General features: G+C 35.7%; 1 protein-coding gene across 12 annotated transcripts in view; it reads right to left on the bottom strand.

The window, feature by feature from the left end:
• The window catches only part of l(2)gl (LLGL domain-containing protein l(2)gl), a 188,190-nt gene that overhangs the window by 135,214 nt on the left and 28,269 nt on the right, over nucleotides 1-24,707 (bottom strand). The window lies entirely within an intron of this gene.

Raw genomic sequence — 24,707 nt, 5'->3', positions numbered from 1 at the left:
CATTTTGGAATATGAAAAATAGATAACATCCGATTCTCAGACCTGCTCAATATGCTCACAAAATTTCATGAGATTCAGTCGAGCCGTTTCGAAGGAGTTTAACCACAAATACTGTGACAAGAGAATTTTTATACATAAGATGATATATTTTGTGACTTGGCCTCATTCGGATTTATGGTTCAGTCCGTGATGAATACTCTGCGTAATAAAAAAATCCTTGGCGCTATTTACCTTCCAGGAGATTTAGGCCGAACTTGTCTTCCAATTTGCGCCGTGCCTCGTTTTAATTTTTCCTACAAATTGGTGGGACGGGACCTTCTTGTTTTGTGCCGACTCCGAACGGAAGCTGCAAGGCAGCTGAATTTTCACTGAGAAGCTTTTTATGGCAGCGATACACTCGGACTGTTTGCCAAACCCCTGCCGAGGGGCGACCCTGCTTATTAAAACTAATTTGAGAATTTCTGATGTGGCTTTGCCACCATGAACGAAAGCCCAAAAGCTTCGTTGGCTAGATCATGTTATGTGAATGGACGAAGACGCTCGGCCAATGAAGAATTATGAATAAAGAATATTGAAAAGATAATTGATAGTTCGAATTGCAACATGTGAAGAATTTTTTCTTTTTTTTCGGAAGAAGCGTTAACATCGAAAAGAGAAGCAGCCTAGAAATCAAATTTTTCTTGAATAAAAAGTATAAGTTTGCTTCAGAACTGAAAAGGTCTTGGTGCCTCAAAGGCGGTACGTCTATAAAGTGGCCGTTTCATAGCGGTAGAGAACGTTTTCAAAAATGTTACAATGTAAAAGTAATTAAAATAGGTGTCTAAGTTCGGGTGTAACCGAACATAATATACTCAGCGTGAGCTTCAATTGTACATTTAAGATAAATTACTTTAAAAAAAAGGCCTCCCCTTTTCCTCTTACAATAAAACTGGATAAGTGAAATATATTGATTCAAAACTATTTTTTGCCAAGTTATAGCTTATTATTCTAGTCTACGACCCTTTTAAACTTGTTTTATATCTAAGTTGCCGTGGTCTTTAACCGATCCCGTCCATTTTTACTAGAAAAATTTTCTGCTATAAGGAAAATATGTGTACACAATTTCATTACGATCCGTTAATTTTTCTTCGAGTTATGGCTCCCAAAACATAGAAAATTGCTTAGTCATAAAAGGGGCGATGCCACGCCCATTTTTTAAATTTGAAGTGTTTCCTATTTATTGTTATAAATCCACTTAGTAAATGAAATACCATTGATATAAAGCTCTTTTTTGCAAAGATATAGCTTATTTTATTCGTCCACGACCCTTTTAAAAATCTTTTATATAAAAGTGGATGTAATCCTTAACCGATTTCGTTAATTTTTCTTCAAAGCATTCCTTATAGTAAAGGCAACCTCTGCCGAATTTTTTACGATAGGTTTAATGATTTTTCATTGATGATTAATAATATTTGCAAAATTGATTTTATCACAATTGGGCGGTGTCACGCCCATTTAAAAAAAATTTTTTTTCAAATTTTTATCAAGAGTCTCAATATCAGTCCACACGTCAAATTTCAACATTCTAGGTGTATTATTCACTAAATATTCAGGTTTTTTGTGTTTTCCAAAATGTTATATATTGTAACGAATTTACTGCAAATCCTCTTATTCGCAACCTTCTACTAACGTTCGTATCGCTAAACTGTTGAATAAATAACTCCAATATTTAATAATGCAAAATGGCCTTTATTAAATAACTTCACAATAACACTGATACTTCACAACCAATAGCTTGCTTAAATGAAACTGATTGTCGTGCCTCTACTGTTACTACCTTTTATACTCTGTGATTTTTCGTTCGCATCTTCTAGGCGCTTCCATTTCCAGAATCTACTAGTTGGCCATCAGCTGTAAAATTACTACGTGTACAGCTTCTCATACGCGCGTGTATGTGTGAGCACAATTATAATTGCATACTTTTGGGAGCATCTCAGATAAGATATCTGCATATGTTTGTGCGTCTATTCTCCGCTGCGTGTACGTACATCTGTGTAGACATAATGATTGATCTATTGATGTGCATACAAGTCACTGCTTAGCATCGCTTAGAGATGACAGTACCCATTAGTGTTGCTAATATTCGTAACAATATATAAAAAGTAGGCGTGGTTATCATACGCTTTCGCTCATTTTCAATACCAATCTATTCTGGGTCCAGATAAGCTCGTGTACCAAATTTGGTGAAGATATCTCAATATTTACTCAAGTTATCGTGTTAACGGACAGACGGACGGACGGACATGGCTCAATCAAATTTTTTTTCGATGCTGATGATTTTGAGACATGAAGTCTATATCTATATCGATTCCTTTATACCTGTACAACCAACCGTTATCCAATTAAAGTTGTAATACCCTGTGTACAAGTACAGCTGGGCATAAAAATGAAAAATTTCAAAATTAAATTTTGTGAATCGTCTGCCTTAAGCGTTCGAAGTTTACTTCAAAGCGGGGCCTCTGAAAACAGTGAGCATACCGGACGCTTTTTAGCGATCTTAATTATGCGGCACCGCTTAGTCAGACTATATAACGTAAAATTTTTAAACAACGCTACATTTAAACAAGTAAGCGTGTCTAAGTTCAGGAGGAGCCGAACATTAAATACTCAGTTGAGAGCTTCTATTATACAGTGCATTTAGCTTCAGTCTTTTGACACTAAGTATTATCAAAAAGAGCGTGATAATTAATCGAATTTGGCCACTTTTTTTAAAAATATTCTTTTTTATAAAGGAAATAAGTGTACCAAGTTATCCACGATAGGTGAATTCTTCCTTCTTCCTGGTTTGGCTTTCCTAACATAAAATAATGAATGCTTCAAAAAAAGCACGTCTGTTGTAAAAATTATTTATTTACTAACTTTTTTGTTAGAGGTAAAATAGTATTGATATAATGTTACGTTTCACAAAGTCATAGCTTATCTTATTCGTAGACGGCTCTTTTAAAAATCTTTTATATAAAAGTTGACGTGTTCCTTTCCAATTTCGATGCATTGGAGGTTATGTTCACCGAACTTTACTAAGATACATAACTGATTTTCGAGTCATGGCTCCCGAAATGAGAGAAAATGCTTGGTCGAAAAAGGCCGGTGCCCTTTTCCATATTTTTATACTCAGCTGAGCAGAGCTCACAGAGTATATTAATTTTGTTCGCATAACGGCACCCGTAACGGCATAAACTAATGGAGATAAATATAGACCTAAATATATCAAAATGATCTGGGCGAAAAAAGAAATTCATTTAGCCATGTCCGTCTGTCCGTGAACACGATAACTTGAGTATATTTTGAGGTATCTTAATGAAATTTGGTATCTAAGTTCCTGGGCACTCATCTCATATCGCTATTTAAAATAAACGAAATCGGACTATAACCACGCCCACTTTTTCGATATCGAAAGATTCGAAAAACCGCAAAAGTGCGATAACTCATTATCAAAGGATAAAGCGTTGAAACTTGGTAGGTGGGTTGACCTCATGACGCAGAATAGAAAATTAGTAAAATTTTGGACAATGGGCGTGGCACTGCCCACTTTTAAAAGAAGGTAATTTAAAAGTTTTGCAAGCTGTAATTTGTCAGTCGTTGACGATATGGGTATTTCTCCAGTGTCGAATGCGACATTCGTACGCATTGAAAGTGAAAAAAAGCAAATGCCAAAACACGTTTTTATTTTGACAAAAAGTGAATCTTATAGATCTTGCTTAACACAATAATTTGTGTTAAGGATGATTTTAGGCAAGTGATAATTTTCGCTCGCTACAAAAACAGAAGTCACTTTTTAGAATAATAATTTAACCACAGATTTTAGCGAAACCTTAAGCAATAATTTATTGCGAATAATTTTAAAATATTTAAAAGTTGGTTATGTTAATAATGTTTTCTATTTTATTCAAAAATATTGAGTAGTTTATTTTTTAATTCAGTTTTTATCAGGTTCGAATGCGACAGGTCGAACGCGACATTTTTTCTGCCATACATTTACATCAATAAGACAATACATTCAACTGATTAATTATTACAAAAAAGTGGCAAACTTAACAAAATATATTTAATAAATAAAAACAAAATAGGTATATTCATCTTAAATATGTATAACAAAGATCAACTTAAAAAATAGCCTTAATTAAATTTTTTGCAGTGGAGTGTGCAGTTCTAGCTGCTGTCAGCTGTTGGTCATTACAACAAAACGCGTGGAACTTGGCTATACCTGGCATACTCTTTGTTTTGTTCCATTTTTCATCTAATTAATAATGCAGACACAAATTTTCAATTTGAGCTGTTGACATAAAGTATATTTGAATGCCGTTAACATTATTCTTTTTACATTCATAAAAGGAAAATGCATCGGGTAAAACCAAGTTCTTGGATTTGGTTACCTGCCAGACTTTTTTTTAAGGACGGCTCCAACTCCATCAACGGCTCCCTTTCCGTGTGAAATGGCAAAAAAATTCCATTCAACATAACTGCATTTAATTTCTTTTATGATATCGTTTAAACTACTCATGATGTATTTATTTTTGAATTGAGCGCAGCATCCATCGGAAAATATTGATATTTTTGCAAACTGGCCAAAAATTTTACTAATTTCGCGTAAAAGTCCCAAAACAAAAATATTGGCGTCATGTTTATTATGTGTCAGTTTGTCACTTATGACCGCAAACGACTGTGAAGCACCATGTACCCAAGCTACGCAAGTAAAAATTGTTACCAGGCGGTAGCTGAAATGAGCACTTTGAATCTCATTTTGGTGTGTTAGCATGTAATTCTCGGCAAAACCTATTTGAATAACGAGCTCAGAAGCCTTCAGGTTATTTTTGGATTCTTCAAAATATTTCTGCTGACCTCTTTTTAAAAAAAAAAAATTGGTTTTAAAAGAAGGTAATTTTGCTTCCAAATTTAAAATTAGGTTAGATACAGTTGATGTTGTACTAGAGAGAGCCATGTGGTTGTCTATTTTTTGCTATTGTTTCCAGCTTACTTCATCTTTCATATTAGCCAATTATCAAGAGGAATAAGCTCGTAATTTAAATTTGTTAGGCACTTTTTACAATTATTTGTCATGCAATATTCATTTTGAATATCGCATGTCGTTCTATTTTGTTGATTTACTTTTTGTCGCCTATCTTTTTGTCTTAAGCGATTATATTTCCGCCTCTCTTCCATACAATTTTCGTTTTCTTCAGCCAGAGCTCTTCACTTTTGTCTAGAACTCCGCATTCTTTCCCTGTTTTTTAACTTATAGTTTTCATCATCCTTTAACTTCTCTCTCCACTTTTTGCATTTTGCTTTATTTTTTTCGCTGTTGTTTTTACTCATCTATAATACAAAATTATATTTTTAGTTTCACATACTCAAGTAAGGGGTAATTTAGAACATAACGGTCATTTAATATATTTTTACCCTTTTATGGTGTTGCATGCTACACACTTTAAATAAAATACCACGATCAAAGCGATGAATATTTGCGAGCGAAATTTGTTTTATCAAATTTCTGATAGAAATTTATATTTGCTAATAAATTTTGATGCTTATTGCACAAATATTTTCGAGTAACTGATAAGAAAACCTATTTTTCAAGGTTGAACGCGACATCCAAATACACATTCGAACAAATAAGACATTTACCGTAATATTCAATCGCATCGTTTGTTTTACATTTTTCTCATATTTCTTAAACATAAACAGAGAGTTTAAAGAGCAAATTGAAATGCATAATGACTCTCATTAAGAACATTGATAGAAACAAAAAGTGCAAGAGAAATGTTCAAAACAAAACTTTTGCACTTGTTCTGCCTTGCATGTCAATATATCTATATGTATTAAGAATAAATGTAAAATTGGCTTATATTAGTTTAATTTAATAGATTTGTTATAAAAATATGTTAAAAGAACATATTTTTATAGACTTTCAACTTTTTGTCTGTGTTTGACCTTTTTCGAAAAATGCCCGTATCATGATGAAATTTGGCAGGAACATTACTCCTATTACTATATGTGTTCTAAATAGAAATTAGCAAAATAGGTTGACGAACATGCCCACTTAAAAAAAAACAATTTTAAAGTAAAATTTTAACAAAAAATTGAATATCTTTACAGTAAATAAATAAGTAAATTATGTCAACATTCAACTCCAGTAATGATATGGTGCAACAAAATGCAAAAAATAAAAGAAAATTTCAAAATGGGCGTGGCTCCGCCCTTTTTCATTTAATTTTTCTAGAATACTTTTAGAGCCATAAGTCGAACAAAAATTTACCAATCCTTGTGAAATTTGGTAAGGGCATAGCCTCTATGACGATAACTCTTTTGTGTGAAGATGGGCGAAATCGGTTGAAGCCACGCCCAGTTTTTATACACAGTCGACCGTCTGTCCTTCCGCTCGGCGGTTAACACGATAACTTGAGCAAAACTAGATATATCTTTACTAAACTTAGTTCACGTACTTATTTGAACTCAATTTATCTTGGTATAGAAAATGGCCGAAATCCGACTATGACCACGCCCACTGTTTCGATATCGAAAATTTCGAAAAATGAAAAAAATTCCATAATTCAATACCAATTACGAAAAAAATTATTAAAAATGGTGACTGGATTGGTTTTTTGACACAAAATATAACTATTGTTTTTGTTTTTATCGGCCTATTGATAAATCATTCAAGGTTCGAATCGAGCTCAAGGCCAGAACAATAATTTTTTTCCTAATGATAATTATTGTTATTTTTTAATTTTTCTAAATTTGAAAAATTGTATTTTGTTTTTGGAATAGTAAGTAGACAATTTTTCAGACAACCTGCCATAGCTGCGCAGATAGATCCATTTATTATTATTATTGTTCTGGCCTTGAGCTCGATTCGAACCTTGGACAAAATATAACTTTATAAAAAACTTTGTAAAATGGGTGTGACACCTACCATATTAAGTAGAAGAAAATGAAAAAGTTCTGCAGGGCGAAATCAAAAGCCCTTGGAATCATGGCGGGAATACTGTTCGTGATATTACATATATAAATAAATTAGCGGTACCCGACACATGATGTTCAGGGTCACCCTGGTCCACATCTTGGTCGATATCTTGAAAACGCCTTCACATATACAACTAAGGGCCACTCCCTTTTAAAACCTTCTTTAATACCTTTAATTTGATACCCATATCTTACAAACACATTCTAGAGTCACCCCTGGTCCCCTTTTATGGCGATATCTCAAAAATGCGTCCACGTATTGAACTAAGGCCCACTCCCTTTTAAAATATTCATTAACGCCTTTCATTTGTTACCCATATCGTACAAACATATTCTAGAGACACCCCTGGTCCACCTTTACGGCGATATCTAGCAAAAGGCGTCCACCTATAGGTTAGGTTAGGTTGGGTGGTAGCTTCCCTGATAGGGGAAGCTCACTTGGGCAACATGAAGGTCCGTTGTGATACCACATATAATGAACTAAAATAACGGTGACGTAGATATAACTACTTAGAGAATCGTTGGGTAGCAACGATAAAGTTCCGAATGATCTCGATATCAACCTTGGATAGCTCCTCGGGAGATCCAAGTGAGTCGCGACCGAAATACTTTCGCCTAGCACTGGCAAAAGCTGGCAGTGCTTCGTGAAATTTTGTATGTGAATGGGCAAGGCGAAATAAACTTCAATTACCAAGTCTGAAGTTCCTTAATATTTACAAACGCAGCATCTTGCGTGATTGTGTCGATGTTACTGGCATGCGTAAGGTTGCGTTGAACGTATCTATATGAAAAACTTAATTGTGGCTCGGCCACAAGGAAGTGTCGCATGCACGCTCAAAAGAGAATACCAAAGCGTGCGTGTGGTACGTGCTCACTGTCATAGTACAGGTTTACAAGTAGGTTATGTGTGAGAAAGAAACACTTCCTTCTCTTTCTAACACACTGCCGTTTAACACTGACCGAAGTGTCCAACTGTGGAACCTGCGTGGAACATGAGTTTGACACTGAACGAAGTGTCAAAATTACAGGGGTTGCTGTCGTCGAAAGCGACACAGGAAAACAAAAAAGGAGCGGAATATCAGATATGGGTTGCTGTGATGGTAACTTTTTTTGAACAAATTTAGCATGAAAATGTAAAGTGCACTCTATCTTCGAATAGAGTATCTGAAGAAGCGAACTTATGCTAACATTAAGAATAAAAACACGGGTGGTAAATTTTATCTACCCGTTCAACAGCAACAGGAAAAACAGTTTAAAACCCTGATCGGCTGCCAAAAGATTTACAAAAATGTGGAAAGAGGTATGAAAAGACACGTTTTGTCCTGGTATCAATAATCCAAAGGCGGAAACGTGTTCGAATTATTGAAACCGTGGCCAAAACGCGTCCACCCGCCGGTTTTGGTCGTGTTTTAGCAATTGTCCCCGGTAATAAAGAATTACAATTTGATAACTAAAATCGTCCAAAACATATGGATTTTAAAGAGAGAAAGTAAATAAGGGTATTTCTTTGTAATCTACAATTAAATTTTTACGCAGTTTTCGTTAGCAGCTACTGCACTTTTTTTGGACCTAAGAAGTACAACAGTGCAAAATAGCATCCACAAAAAAAAACGAACAAGAACAAGCATTTTGATCAGGTGAGCATAGCTGTGTGTGTGCGTGCTGCTACATGTCCTACATGTAAACCTTTACAATGGTACATGTGCTGAAATCAAACTTAATAAATATTTAAATATTTGATTTTGCTTTCGTGCTCACTACAAGTTCGTGTATACAAACTCATTCTCAATTTGGTAACCGTGTATGTGTAGTGGTGCCCACCGTTGATCCACACGAATGAGAAAACATTTTTCTTAAAGTCCAAAATTTAGAAAAATTTTCAAAATGAAAAAATTGGTGTTCTGAGTAGCTTTTCAATAGTTCTGGAGTGGCACTATTGCGTTTTAACGCAATTTAATGCATGATGGGTAGATTGCGCGTATTTTTATGGAGAACGGCAGACCGCGCGACACTGGCGGATCTGACGTGAAAAAGTAGCCAACTTCCAACTTTTGGTGCAAGCAAAGCATAGGAAGAAGAATTCGACATTTTGGCTAAGTGAAAGTGAAATTATTTTTCCCACTCGTTGGTACAGTTCTAACATTTTTCACAGTTAAAAATTGCAATTTAACTAATGAATAGGACACAAAATATGTTAACAAGTATTTTTCTTGTATAGTGAGAATGTTTATAACAGTGCTTCGCGAAATTTTGTATGTGAATGGGCAAGGCGAAATAAATTTCAATTGCTAAGTTTGAAGTTCCTTCATATTTACAAACGCAACATCTTGCGTGATTGTGGCGATATTACTGGCATGCATAAGGTTGCGTTGAACGCATCTATATGAAAGAGTTGATTGTGGCTCGGCCTTAGAATAAGTGTGAGTTCAGTGCGTGCATTTGTATCACTCCTTGCCTACCATTGATGTACATTAGACTGGGTCGTTTTATTAACCGATATCGCACCATCGATTTTTCGATAGGATTTGGGCTCAGTTCCACTACGCATACCCAAAAAATAATTTTCGAGCCTGCGAAATTTCATTTTTTTTACCTTTTTTCGACTTTGATTGTTAAGGTTTTTTTCATGACCTACTAAAAAAATTTTCATTTGGTTGTAAAAGTTTTATTTTTATTTTTTTCCAAAAACTGTTATCGACAAGGTTTTTAGCAGACACTTTTGGGTCGGACAGGGTATACATATGAACATTTTTTTAGTAGGTGATGAAAAACACCTTAAAAATAAAAGTCGAAAAAAAGTTAAAAAAAAATGAAATTTCGCAGGTTCGAAAAGTATTTTTTTGGGTATGCGTAGTGGAACTTTTTTTCCTGAGCCCAAATCCTATCGAAAAATCGATGGCGCGATATCGGTCAACTTTCGTCCATACAAATTAGAGGTTTCCGCCGGTCACTTAATCGGCGAAAGCAAGTTACCCGAAAAAGATGCCGAATTGTATATCCGAGTGGCTTAAAGAATAAGGGGGAAATCAGTGATGCAAAATTCTTTAGTATGCTCCAGTGGTTTAAATTCTCCTTTGAAATAATTTTGAGTTCATACTTAAGTTGCATGTACATATCTTCAAAATGTATGAGAAGGGTTGGAAAACTCACTTTATTTGCTTAATTATAAAATAGCGTCTGAAATCTTAATTTTGAGTTTCACACTTCATCATTCGGCACCCAAGTCTCCCGGTTTGACATTTCTATTAAAAAAAATAAATAAATAAATGTAAGGCGCGATAACCTCCGAAGAGATCTAAGGCCGAGCTTCTCTTCCAATTTGCGTCGTGCTCCTCTTGATTTTTCCCTACAAATTGGCCGGACGGGACCTACATGTTTTATGCCGACTCCGAACGGCATCTGCAAGGCAGATGAGTTTTCACTGAGAGCTTTTCATGGCAGAAATACAATCGGAGCGCTTGCCAGACACTGCCGAGGGGCGACCCCGCTTAGAAAAATTTTCTTCTAATTGAAAAATCTTATTTCTAAAATTTTGATGTTGCTTTGCCCGGGAGTTGAACCCAGGGCATACGGTGTGATAGGCGGAGCACGCTACCATCACACCACGGTGGCCGCCATTGTCACATTGTCCACAACTAATAAATATGGAAACATACTGATGACGTCAATGGTATGTTTGACGATCTGGAACAACATCATTAACTTGCGGATGAGTATCTGGAAGGCTTTTAAGGCGAAAATTTTAAAAAAATAATATTTGGAAAGGTTTTGTTTATATGTATTTAAGGAAATCGACGTTTCTGCCATTTCGGAAAGATTCGCGATTTTTGCCTCTCGCGAATCTTTCAGAAAATTTTCTTGCAGAGAGAGGGAAAACTACTTAAAATGGTAACACTTCTGTAGCGTAGTTTCACTGGAGGAGATGTTCTGGGCTAACTATAATACCCGTCGTAGGCACGATTTCTTTAAGTCCATTTATGGCTCCTTGTTGGTTACGCACAAAGGCGACTGACGGTTGCTACTGGTGGTCTATTAAAAGTCATGACTCTGGTGGCACAGTTTTAACGATTAGCATCAATGCTGGCTTATTGTTGATCGCACCAAAGGGCGCCTTCAGTTTTTTTCGGCTGTTTCTAAGAGCTACAATTCCTAACGTGCGAACAGTAGCAATCCCGACCACCAGTCGCTACCACGCATCCTGGCCCTTATACAATATGCCAGCGCAGAAGCTATAGGACTGCGACTTCGAACTCATACCTTCGTCGACGTCACTTTCCTAGAAGCCCTAGGTGTAGCTGCGAAGACTTTCTGACGGATGTTTTTGTCACGCTATGCTTCCGAGCTACACCAAAAAACATCTTGCAACATTAGGAAGTAACTATTCTGCCAAGGATGCCGCCCTCGATATCATTCCGTAACTCATGGGTGAAAATCGAATAATCCTTGGCGCATCGACATAATTTAAACTAGCAAGGACCGTAGATAAAAGTTTTAAAATGTAGACCAAAATTTCCATACGTTTGTGTTCGATAAATTTACTTCAATAGTCTTCATTTCCGGCCTTGTGATATAAGAGCTCATTATGGACCGCCTTCAGTTTTCAGACTAGCTCGACTATCCCCTACATTAGGGTAGCAGAACACCCGGTCATCTGTTCGACTGTCTTGAGAAAGCTTTTGCTTCACCACTTTGAGTGTTCTTGCGAGGTACAAAGCCTCACCTGGTAAATATATGTGCTTACGTATTCACATTTGTAACAGGAGGTGACATTTAAACACGGTTGATAGGCTATATCCAATGTTATTCACTCGAAGGTACTAGTTGGGGATAGGCCACCAACTTTACGAAATGTCAAACCGGGAGACTTGGGTGCCGAATGATGAAGTGTGAAACTCAAAATTAAGATTTCAGACGCTATTTTATAATTAAGCAAATAAAGTGAGTTTTCCAACCCTTCTCATACATTTTAAAGATATGTACATGCAACTTAAGTATGAACTCAAAATCATTTCAAAGGAGAATTTAAACGACTGGAGCATACTAAAGAATTTTGCATCACTGATTTCCCCCTTATTCTTTAAGCCACTCGGGATATACAATTCGGCATCTTTTTCGGGTAACTTGCTTTCTTAACAACTTGAGGAGATTTTGAAAATGTGTTCTACATTTTGGGGCATTTTATTTAATTTCATTGTTCTTTATTAATTAAAAAAAAATAATATGCGAAGTGAGCATTTAAATTTATTATATGTATAACTTTTCTTTAAGTGTTTTGTTTTAATAACTTGGTGAATTCGGTAATGCGAAATCCGGCATTTTAAGCGCTTGTTTTCTCAAATAACTTTTGAACGGTTAGAAAGTATTAAATTTCGCAATAGGATTTTTATAACTGGCAGTGATGCGCATCCCTTGATACCTCTTTCGACCATATCGGACCAATTTTCGAGACGAACAATAAATGGGCTAGACAGTCTCAAAAGAGTAGAAAATATAGTAAGGCCCGAACGTCGCCGCCGCCGCCACCGCGCCGTTTTTTTTGACATTCGGCGGCGGCGGCGGCGGCATATATCTCTAATACAGATCCACCCACCCTAATGTATGTACATATGTATCTCAGCAAATGCATTAAATGCTTTCGTTACGGATTAATCACGTTCTTGGTGTTTTAACATTTTTTATATATAAAAAAAGTGTATATATAAAAATTTGGCGTGGTTATCGTCAGATAATGGTATAAACAAATGTGGACATTTGGCTGTATATGACTTTTGTTATAAATTCCTTATGCTTTTATAAAAGAATTATTATAACTTATTAAGTTTCTATATTCCTCTCCCAATTCTAAAGATTAAAAATTTGCGAAGTACTCAATAGTAATGAAGTCAAATACGCAAAGTAGCATATATGTAATACTCCTATATTGCTAATAGAAAATGCTCGCAATGTTTTTTGAATTCGAAATCAAAACAAGACAGCCTATAAAATTTTTGTGATTGTAGCAGCATAAGTATGACAAGAAAAAATTGAAATTTAGGTACATTCGATTATTGAATACAAAAACAAAAACGTTTAAACAGCAATATATCGGCACTCTGATGTTTGGGAATGTACCTAGCCTTTTGTAGCAATATAGGAGTATTACATATATGCAAAGTAGGTTTCTAATGGTATTTACACCACAAAATATGTTTTATTAAGTCACGACCAAAAAGGCATTACCATAAATTTTAAATTATGTTCACCGCTTTTTGTTATGTGATAATTTTAGTCTTTAATTTTAAAGCTTTGAAAAGTAAATGAAATTTGGTCAAGAAATGACAAAGAAATATTCATGAGCTCATGGAGTAATTGACCAGCTCAGCTCCTAAGTGCAAATGTTGGAATTCTATTTTTGTAAATATTATGAATTATAAAAGAGGTTTGGTTATTGTGCTGAAGTAATCACTATATCATACATATACATATTTACATATACATATGGATGTGGCCGTGTCTACAAAGAGCGGAAAGTAAAGTTTTGCCTGGTATAATTTTTTGAAACCGGTATGTATATGTCGTGCTCTAAGACACACAATATATACAATATATTATTTATACATTTGCATAGCACACAGTATGTTCCATAAAAAAATGATAAAAACCGCATTGAAATGCACGGAAGCCCTAGATGTATGTTACAGCGGAAGGAATAAAAGCATTATAACCATTCAAAATTCAATTCTTTTACAATAGGAATGTGGGGACTGGGACATATACGCCTCGTCAGTATTTTTGAATAGGGCGGGTTGGTCATATTCGTCCCATCAGTAATATTGAATGGTACTTATTGTTCCCTGTCAGTATTTTATGATCCCATTCCTTTACATTAAATTGAAACGTTCGATCCTGACTGAGCCAAGTTGATACCATGATATATAAGAATGGGACATAATGAAAATTTTGTAAATAATCAGAAAATCTAATACTTACTTACCTCAGTTTATAACTAAAACATCGAGTTAGTATATTTTTGTATTATTTTAAATATCTACGAGAAAACTCAACTTAATAATTAATGTGACTAAGTTTGGCGGCCACCGTGGTGTGATGGTAGCGTGCTCCGCCTATCACACCGTATGCCCTGGGTTCAACTCCCGGGCAAAGCAACATCAAAATTTTAGAAATAAGATTTTTCAATTAGAAGAAAATTTTTCTAAGCGGGGTCGCCCCTCGGCAGTGTCTGGCAAGCGCTCCGATTGTATTTCTGCCATGAAAAGCTCTCAGTGAAAACTCATCTGCCTTGCAGATGCCGTTCGGAGTCGGCATAAAACATGTAGGTCCCGTCCGGCCAATTTGTAGGGAAAAATCAAGAGGAGCACGACGCAAATTGGAAGAGAAGCTCGGCCTTAGATCTCTTCGGAGGTTATCGCGCCTTACATTTATTTTATTTATTTTTTATTTTTTTAACTAAGTTTGCATCTAACCTGACGTCCAATTTTGACTACTAATCAGAACGTGTTTACCGTTAGATATAAAATAATGTAATTAATACTAACTACGCTTTAGTTACTTTATTTCCAGACTACTCAATCTCAATAAAATGCCGATACACGTCGATCCCGCTTGGAAAGAAAGGATTAGACCACTTTCAAAAATTACGGCTCATGTAACAATGTACATATACTTGTATGCATGTACGTAAGTAATTGAATGTTGAAACACATTATCAGTATTTATTAGTAAGACATTATGACTTAACAATGGCACAACTGTATTAACCAACATAACGATTTGTTAGCGAAAAGAAATTTTAACAGGTGACTATAAATTTTTCAAATATGTGTTAGTTTTGTTTGAGTTTCATATCTTATCTCTTTGTTCCTATCAGGAAAAATTGTATGTATGTGTGTTCTGGCTCAGGTGCTGGTCGGACATGAAGGCATGTACATTAGACTGGGTCGATTTATTAACCGATATCGCACCAACAATTTTTCGATAGGATTTGGGCTCAGGAAAAAAAATTCCACTACGCATACCCAAAACATAATAATTTTCGAGCCTGCGAAATTTCATTTTTTTACTTTTTTCGACTTTGATTTTTAAGTTTTTTACAAATCGACCCACCCTAATGTACATCATCCACTTGTGTAATCTAAACACACCCAATAAAAATTGTACGTGTATGTTAAGCAGTGCGTTAAAAAAAAATTGGCTTTGCAGGCGGAATATAATAAATTATGGCTTAAAAATAAGCTGTGCAAATTTGCACTCGAATTGGGTAACTCTACCACCATATGCATTTAGGGTGCAGCAGTTTATATAAAATAAATGATAACAATTAATTTGTTAATCATTTATTACGCTAAAAAGCTTACAGAATTAGATTAAGAAGTAGTTAATGTGGGGTTTCTATTATATTATACATTTTACCTGTTAACTTTATATACTTTGTGTATTCAAGTCCTAGACCGTTCGTTCCAAATAACCTACGCAAAATAGTATTTGGTAAGTTACATGGGATAGTGCATCCGGGTACAAAAGCTACTCGCCGTCTTATTATTAAAAAATGTTTTTGGCCAAACATGAATAAAGAAATTAATTAAATGATCAAAATAATGTATTAATTGTCAAAAATCTAAAGTTTATCGACATACGAAGTCAACAGTTAGTAAAATTTCAATACCGAAGAAAAGATTCGAACATATTTATTTAGATATTGTAGGACCTTTATCTATTTCAAAGGGACATCACTATATTTTGACTATTATCGATAGGTTCACACGTTCTCCAGAGGCATACGGATTAAGGGTAATTTCTGCAGAAACAATTGCAAATAAATTTTTACGTGAATATATACCTTGGTTTGGTGTACCTCTAGAAATAACTAATGATCAGGGTGCTCAATTTACTTCAAAATTGTTTACAGAATTAACAAAGTTATTAGGCAGTCATCAAATTACAACGTCAGCTTATCATCCTCAAGCGAATGGCATGGTAGAGCGATTTCATAGACAATTGAAAACTTCTTTAATGGCTACAAATGGAACCAGAGATTGGTATTTCGAGCTACCTCTAATACTGTTAGGCTTGCGCTAAACATTTAAAGAAGACATTTCAACTACACCGGCTCAAATGGTTCTTGGACAAAATTTACGACTGCCCGATTAACTTATTGTTCCAAAATCTGGAAATTCATCGTCAAATGAAATTTTGTTTAAATCATCATAACTATAATGTTGGTTTTTCTGTTCCGAAAGATTTACAAACATGTAAATTTGTTTTTGTTCGTTTAATTAATAAGCGTTCTTTACAACAACCGTATGAAGGTCCATACAAGGTATTTGAAAAAAACAAGAAGTATTTTAAAATTGAAATTGATAATAAAATCAAAACTATTCCAATTGACAGGCTAAAACCAATTTATGAAACATTACCTAACAACTCTAACACTTATCACAATAACAATAGAACAAAAAAGCAAGTCACATTTAATTTATTTAATGTTAATTCTCTGGAAGGGGGAGTAATGTAGGGTTTCTATTATATTATACACTTTACCTGTTAACTTTATATACTTTGTGAATTCAATAATTTTATTTTCATTAGTTTGAATTTTTAAAATATCAAAAATTTTCATTCTATAAAAAATCATAATCAATATAAATATACTTTTAGGCGTTTGTCAATAAAAGTTTTTACTATAAAAATATAATACTGCTTTCGACCAATTCATTAAATTTGTGAATACGGTTTCTAATACTATACTTAGTACAGAAAGTTCTGCAAATTTAGAACTCCCTTCATGTTTTTTGATAACAAAGTACGTTTTGAGTGAATTATTTTTAAATTGTTGTTTCAAGACATTTTGAAAATAATATTAGCTTTTGAAGTCAAGCCTTAAACAACGAGAAAAATGAATGCTATCGAAGAGCTACGCAACAAAATTTTGTGCGATTGGACGAATAAACTCAATGTTAGTTACAAAAAACTACCGAAAGTCACAGGATAATCCTATCGCTGCTGGAAGGATGCTTTTGCCCTACAACAAAAGTGGCTTGTTAGGACAAGCCAAGTAGTGGCCGTCAAAATCGATCGGCGGACGCCCAGTTGAAGAATAATGTTCTATCTCTGATTAGGAAAAACCGAACTAAATCTATAAGAGATGCTGCCAAAGTTGTGGTGGCGCGATGTTACGACCGCTAGAGAACGGTCGCCATAATCACAGTCATAGCGGCTCCGCTTTCTTATAAAGATGGAAGAGCTTATTCAGCCCATTCCATCGATGTTATTTTGACTTTTTTGTTCAAATTTACTATAGGAGTGCTTCGAAGAAAAATTAAGTAAATCGGTTAAGGATCTCCATGCCCACCTTTGGATAAAATATTTTTAAAAGAGTCGTCGACAAATAAAATAAGCTATATTTTTGCAAAAAAGAGCTTTTAAAAAATTCAAATTTTTGAAAACGGGCGCGCAGTGGCATTTTTGCTTGGTTTAGACGCGAAAAAGTAAAAATTTTCAAGTCATATTTCTTTTTAAATTTGAATGCAGTTTGTTTTTAAAATGTCCACAGTATATAACGGTAATTATCATTTCTTATAATTATTGTTCTTCATTGAATAATCTGCAGTGAGTTGTTGGTGACGCGCTAAGTAGTGCAATTTACAGAAGTGAAATAACGCGTGGTTTAAAATGAAATAAAACTTTGTGGTGAAACAAAAGCTAAAACATTTTTTGGTTATTTAAAATCTACACGTAATTGTATTATTTTACAAGTGTTCAAAAGATTTTTGGTTCAGTATTTTTTCCGGAATTATGAGTTTTTTAATGTGTATTATTTTTGTGCTGAAAATATATAAAACCGTGAAAATAAAAGCCTGCCAAAAGTTTGAACCACGCTGAACCACAATAATATTTGTATTTCTGCTATAATTCAATATTATTACATATAACTCAAATCATTCTTTATCCCCGTAGGTCCCCATTTTGATGTAATGACGATAACAAAGTGGGAGTTGTATGAGGTGTGGGTTGCAGAAAGTAGCCAAAAGCAAAAAAAAAAACAAGCCGGTTTAGACCACGTGTGTACTGTTTTAGGGAAGGAGTAAATAGAGACGAGAGATTGTATGATGAATGCTGCAGTAAAGTTCGAATTTTTTTATCAAAGCTTCGTATTAGATGGATTTAAGTGAATTGCACCAAAGTTAATTTTCTTGGAAAGCTTGCTTCATGGCCGGAAGAAGATAAGAAATTTAAATATAGGTATTGTAACGAATTTACTTGCAAATCCTCTTATTTGCAATCCTCTGCTAAGTTCGAATCACTAAACTGTTGAATAAATAACTCCAATATTGAATAATGGAAAAATGGCCTTTATTAAAGTACTTCACAATACCACTTATACTTTGCTACTCGCTGGCTTAATATCCAAACTGATTGATAACTCAAATTAAACTCTACTATTGGCCGCCAGATCGCGTGCTTAATCAAACTGATTGATAGCTCAACTCAAACTGAATTACTTCTTACTCGCCTGCCCCGCTTTTATAGTTTACGCTGCATACTTCTAGGCTCTTCCATTTCCAGAACTTACCAACTATATTCGTGTGTGTATAGTTCTCATATAGTTTCTACTTGTTTACAATTGTCTACTTCTTAGCGCTTCTCACATGTACATATGTGAGTTTGTAGTTTACAGTCTCCCGCACACACATAAGCGTATAAGTAAATTCATCTGTGTGTGACATCTCATCTCTCGCTGCCTTGTATGTAAATGTTGCTCGTCGGAATGTGTACATATGTGTAGACGCAATTATTGATTCGTTTATGTAGATACATAATGATTGAATTATTGATGTGAATTCACGTCACTGCTTAGCATCGGCCTGGAGATGGCAGCACTCCTTAGTTTTGCTAATATTCGTAACACTGCCCTCCACCTAAGTCTGATCGTCCCGATCAGACAAATCTCCCAATCTAAACGCCGCTAGCATCTCCAAATGTACCACCCTTCTAATCCGTGGTTTCCCAGTGGTTTGTATGCGTTAGATGGTATCATTGATCTTCTTCACAACTTTGTACGGGCCTTCCCAACTGCACCGAAATTGGGCTGGAACACCTTTCCGCCGGTGAGGGTTGTTTAACAGTACCAAATCTCCATTCGGTAAACCTTCCAAATTATTTTCCCTGTCGTACCTGTGTTCCATCTTACTACTCATTATTCTGGATCGTTCTCTCGCACTCTGTTGCTTGGCCAATGAAGAACTACTTTGTAGAGCTTGTTCTTGACGGATTGGCTTCACATACTCAGTATCGTTCCGACGTTTCCCAACAAAAGTGCGCGCTGGCTTGAAACCATCCTTGCATTCTTTCTGAAAAATTCTTTCAGTGAATTTAGTGCGTCCATTAGGGTTTGTTGATGCCGGTCTTTTCCTCGCAGGTACTTTTAATTTTGCTTTATTTGGCACATTCGATCCATCAACCTTTGCTCGATCTACTTTCCTTGACTTTCGTGGTCTCTGTCGAATCTCCTCCACCAGCACTCGCTTACTGCTGAACCCTTTTTCCAAACTGAAGTTAAGTGGCACATCTTGGTTCTCATAATGCATCACCCTTCTCTGCATATCGATCTTGATGTCATGGTCAACCAAGAAATCCACTCCCAATATAACTTCATCAATGATCTCCGCCACAACGAATTTGTGTAGAACCATGACCTTCCCAATTAGGACTTCACATATTACTTCTCCCTGAACTTGGTTATATTCGCCTGTGACCGTACGCAACCTCGCTCCAGGTAATGACTTTACTCTCTTGTATACCAAATCAGATCGAATCAAGGAATGAGATGCGCCCGTATCTACAGTCAGTACACGCTCCTTGCCATCGACATTCCCTCTGACGGTAAGACTGCTCGATTTTCTACCAATTTGCAACACAGATATCACAGGGCATTCAATAGCTGGATCTAGCTCTCGATCTCTACCTCTTACTCGCTCTTGCTCATCTCCTCCAGCTTTGCGTTTTCGGCCACCCACATTGTTGGAGCTATTGGGACCGGTGCTGCATTGTCGTGCAATATGACCTGGGTTGCCGCACTTGAAACATTTAATAACTCCGGCATTTTTCTGTCGTGATCCCTTCAGTGCTTCCAAAATTGTGTCTACCCATTCTGGCCTTTCTACTTCTACACGATGAGCCTTATATGCTGGTTTACTTAATAGCGAGGCAGTTTCCTGAGTCAATGCATGTGATACCGTTTCAGCAAATGTCAGTTTTCGGTTCGCGTATGTAGCTCGCTTCGTTTCCACGTCTCGTATGCCATTTATAAAACTCTGGATTTTTACCCTCTCGGTGTATTCCACGGGTGCGTCCGCATTTGCGAGATGAGCCAACCTTTCAACATCTGAAGCAAACTCCTGCAAAGTCTCATTCGCTCTTTGGTGACGGTTTTGCAACTCAATTTGGAATATCTGTTTCCTATGCTCGATTCCATAACGTCGTTCTACAGCAGCCATCAATGTTTCATAACTGTTCCGTTCGTACTCTGGAATCGTCTGTAAGATTTCCGCTGCAGGCCCTTTCAATGCCACGAACAGTGCAGCAACTTTATCTTCCGCATTCCAGTTGTTCACTGCTGCGGTCTTCTCAAACTGTAGCTTGAAGACCTGGAAAGGAACAGAACCGTCAAATGATGGTGTTTTTACCTTTGGATTGCTTGCTGAAACAGCTGAGCGGTTTAGTTTTAACTGCTCCATACGACCTTTTAACGCTTCTATTTCGGCATCAATTTTGTCCTCGAGTTGTAAAATTTTTGCATCCTGCTCTTCCAGTTTCACAAAGAGTTGCGATGATACCTGTTCCGAAATTTGTGCCGACATTTCAGATATACGTGCCTCTTGCGCTTCCAGTTGAGATGCCAAATATGTCTTCTGTTCTTCCAATTGTGATGTTATACGGGTTTCCTGCGCTTCAATCTTCGATGTTATGCGTGTCTCTTGGGATTCCATCTGTGATGACATTGTCGATGTTTGAGCAGATATTGCAGCCAAAATCATGTTCAAGTCTGTGCTCGTAACTGTCTGCGATGTTTCGTTTTTCTCTTCAATTTTTGTTACTTCCTCGCCATCAAGATGAAAGTCATACTCTTCCACATCAATTCCTTCCGCTTCCATTGCCTCTCGTAGCCGTGCCTGAAGTTCAAGTTTAACGCCGCTTGTATTCAATCCACGGCTCTCCAACTCCTTCTTTAGTTGCTGGATTTTCAATTCACTGAACTTTGCCATGTCCTTGTTGTCCTATGGAATTTATTCAACAATTCCTCTTCTGACACCAATTGTAACGAATTTATTTGCAAATCCTCTTATTTGCAATCCTCTGCTAAGTTCGAATCACTAAACTGTTGAATAAATAACTCCAATATTGAATAATGGAAAAATGGCCTTTATTAAAGTACTTCACAATACCACTTATACTTTGCTACTCGCTGGCTTAATAACCAAACTGATTGATAACTCAAATTAAACTCTATTGGCCGCCAGATCGCGTGCTTAATCAAACTGATTGACTTCTTACTCGCCTGCCCCGCCTTTATAGTTTACGCTGCATACTTCTAGGCCCTTCCATTTCCAGAACTTACCAACTATATTCGTGTGTGTATAGTTCTCATATAGTTTCTACTTGTTTACAATTGTCTACTTTTTAGCGCTTCTCAGATGTACATATGTGAGTTTGTAGTTTACAGTCTCCCGCACACACATAAGCGTATAAGTAAATTCATCTGTGTGTGACATCTCATCTCTCACTGCCTTGTATGTAAATGTTGCTCGTCGGAATGTGTACATATGTGTAGACGCAATTATTGATTCGTTTATGTAGATAGATAATGATTGAATTATTGATGTGAATTCACGTCACAGCTTAGCATCGGCCTGGAGATGGCAGCACTCCTTAGTTTTGCTAATATTTGTAACAGTATGTTCAATTTGAACAAAAGAACGAGATAAGGCTATAAGAAAGTTGTTGTTTGGAGTAAATTCAAAACCGCTGAAGGGGGTAAGGCATACAAACATATACACTTGGTTTGAATGAAATATATTCATTTTTCAGTGAGTTATTAATTTTTCGCGTTTAAATCATGCATAAAGGCCACTGTGGGGCGTGGTCCCGCCTCTTTTATGACTTAGCAATTTTCTATGTTTCGGTAGCCATAACTCGAAGAAAAATTAACTGATCGCAATAAGATTGGGTACACCGTGTAGCGGGAAATCCAGCAAAAATGGACGATATCGGTTAAGGACCACGGCCACATTTATAAAAAAGACTTTTAAAAGGGTCGTAGACAAATATAACATACTATACTATACTATATATGCGAAAAAGAGCTTAATATCAATGGAATTTTACTTTCTGAATAGAATTATAACAAATAAATTTTAAATATTAAAATTTTGAAAATAGACGTGGCACTGCCCATTTTTGACTAAGCAATTTTCTATGTTTCGGAAGCCATAATTCGAAAAAAATTAAAATATCGTAATATAATTGGGAATACATACTTTCTTTATAGCAGGAAATATTTCTAGTAAAAATGGATGGGATCGGTTAAGTACCACGCCCACATTTATATAAAAGATTTTTACAAGGGTCGTAGACTAGAATAATAAGCTATATCTTAGCGAAAAATAGTTTGGTATCAATTATATTACACTTACCAAGTTTTATTCTAAAAGGAAATTGGGGGACATTTTTTTTAAATGGGCGGTGCCATGCCCCTATTTCGATCAAGCATTACACAACATTTCTAGAGCCTCAAAAAAAAATCCCTAGTAACAAAATTCGATACACATGGCTTATATAAAGAAATATTTCTAGTAAAAATAGGCTAGATCAAATTTCAATATTCTAGGTGTATTATTTACTAAATAATCAGGTTTTTTGTGTTTTCCAATATTTTATATATGTATATAAAAAGTGGGCGTGGTTATCATCCGATATCGCCCATTTTAAATAGCGAGGGGAGATTAGTGCCAAGGAACCCATATACCATATGGATATCTCAATATTAACTCAAGTTCTCGTTATCACAGACACGGCTAAATCAATTCCTTTTTTCATCCTGAGCATTTTGATAAATGAAAGTCTATATTTATCTCGATTCGTTTATACCGTTACGACCAACCGTTAAGTTACCAAAGTTCATAGTATTGAAACATCCCGAAAGCTGTGGATTTTTCTACATTGAGTTCATGTAATGATGCATCGAAATCACTTTTTTCAATAAAAACGAATCCTTTTGATAATTTGGGAAAAATGTAAACAACGTGACATCAGGACGGACAGGGCGACAGCTGTTTCGATTATATCTTGTAAATCTCTTCAAACCTTTTTCTCCCGGGAGTGGTAGTCGAACCTGCACTCCTACGATAGTTGAAATGGTTACAAACGCATTTAGCTACGTCATGCCTTAGTTGTTGTAAAGTTTTTCCCAATTGCCTTCTTTTGCATATATTCTTCTACACATCACATACTTCGTATGTAATTATGTGTTGAAGTTATGCATGTTTGTAAGGCGGTTTCAGAGAAACTTGGTATTGTTGCTGTTTTTGTTCTATTTATAGAACTACAACGAATTAACCAAATGTTGTCTGTTCGTATGAGTTAATCGGGGATTGCCCGTATTGCTTTAAATGTATGAAAACATTTATTTCAAGCAATTTTTAAATTTTATAATTTAATAATTTGGGAAACATTTTTTTTAAACAACGTGACATCAGGACGGACAAGGCGACAGCTGTTTCGATTATACCTTGTAAATCTCTTCAAAGCCTTTTCTCCCGGGAGTGGGAGTCGAACCCGCACTCCTACGATAGTTGAAATGGTTACAAACGCATTCAGCTACGTCATGCCTTAGTTGTTGTAAAGTTTTTCCCAATTGCCTTCTTTTGCATATATTCTCCTACACATCACATACTTCGTATGTAATTATGTGTTGAAGTTATGCATGTTTGTAAGGCGGTTTCAGAGAAACTTGGTATTGTTGCTGTTTTTGTTCTATTTATAGAACTACAACGAGTTAACCAAATGTTGTCTGTTCGTATGAGTTAATCGGGGATTGCCCGTATTGCTTTAAATGTATTAAAACATTTATTTCAAGCAATTTTTTAATTTTATAATTTATTTAATACGAATTCCATTAACGCTCCGAACGAGGACCCGAGCCTGCTGCCGACGCCTGGAATTGCTGCTGCTGAATCAACTAGTATAGCTAGCAACAATTCTGCTACACCTGTTACTAATAAACGTATGTATCCCGATATTGCACATTCTGGCCATCAGGTATCAGTCACTACAAAATCTAGTGATAATAATAAAAATATTCGTAGTAAATCGCCCACTATTATGGTAGGTAGTAACTCAAATGCGTTTGGCCATCAGGTATCAAACTCTATTTTCTTTGCTAAAAACCCTGCTGAATGCTTCGATGCCTTCCTGTTTGTGTTGTCTGACATCTTCAGTACGAATTTCGCTTTACTACTGGTTAAAGTTCACAAACTACCCTGGTACACTACTAGGTTAAAAAAAAACTGAAAAATCAAAGAAATAAGTATGTACCATAAATTATATAAAGCGACTTTCGACATTTCTTTTAAAGATCAGTATACCTATTATATGACTCAGTTCAATATTCTTGATAAGTTCTTATACAGTAAATACATTTCCCGATTTGAGGA

This window comes from Eurosta solidaginis, chromosome 2 (assembly GCF_040869045.1).
Source record: "Eurosta solidaginis isolate ZX-2024a chromosome 2, ASM4086904v1, whole genome shotgun sequence".
NCBI lineage: Eukaryota > Metazoa > Arthropoda > Insecta > Diptera > Tephritidae > Eurosta > Eurosta solidaginis.
This window is presented reverse-complemented; position numbering and strand designations above follow the sequence as displayed.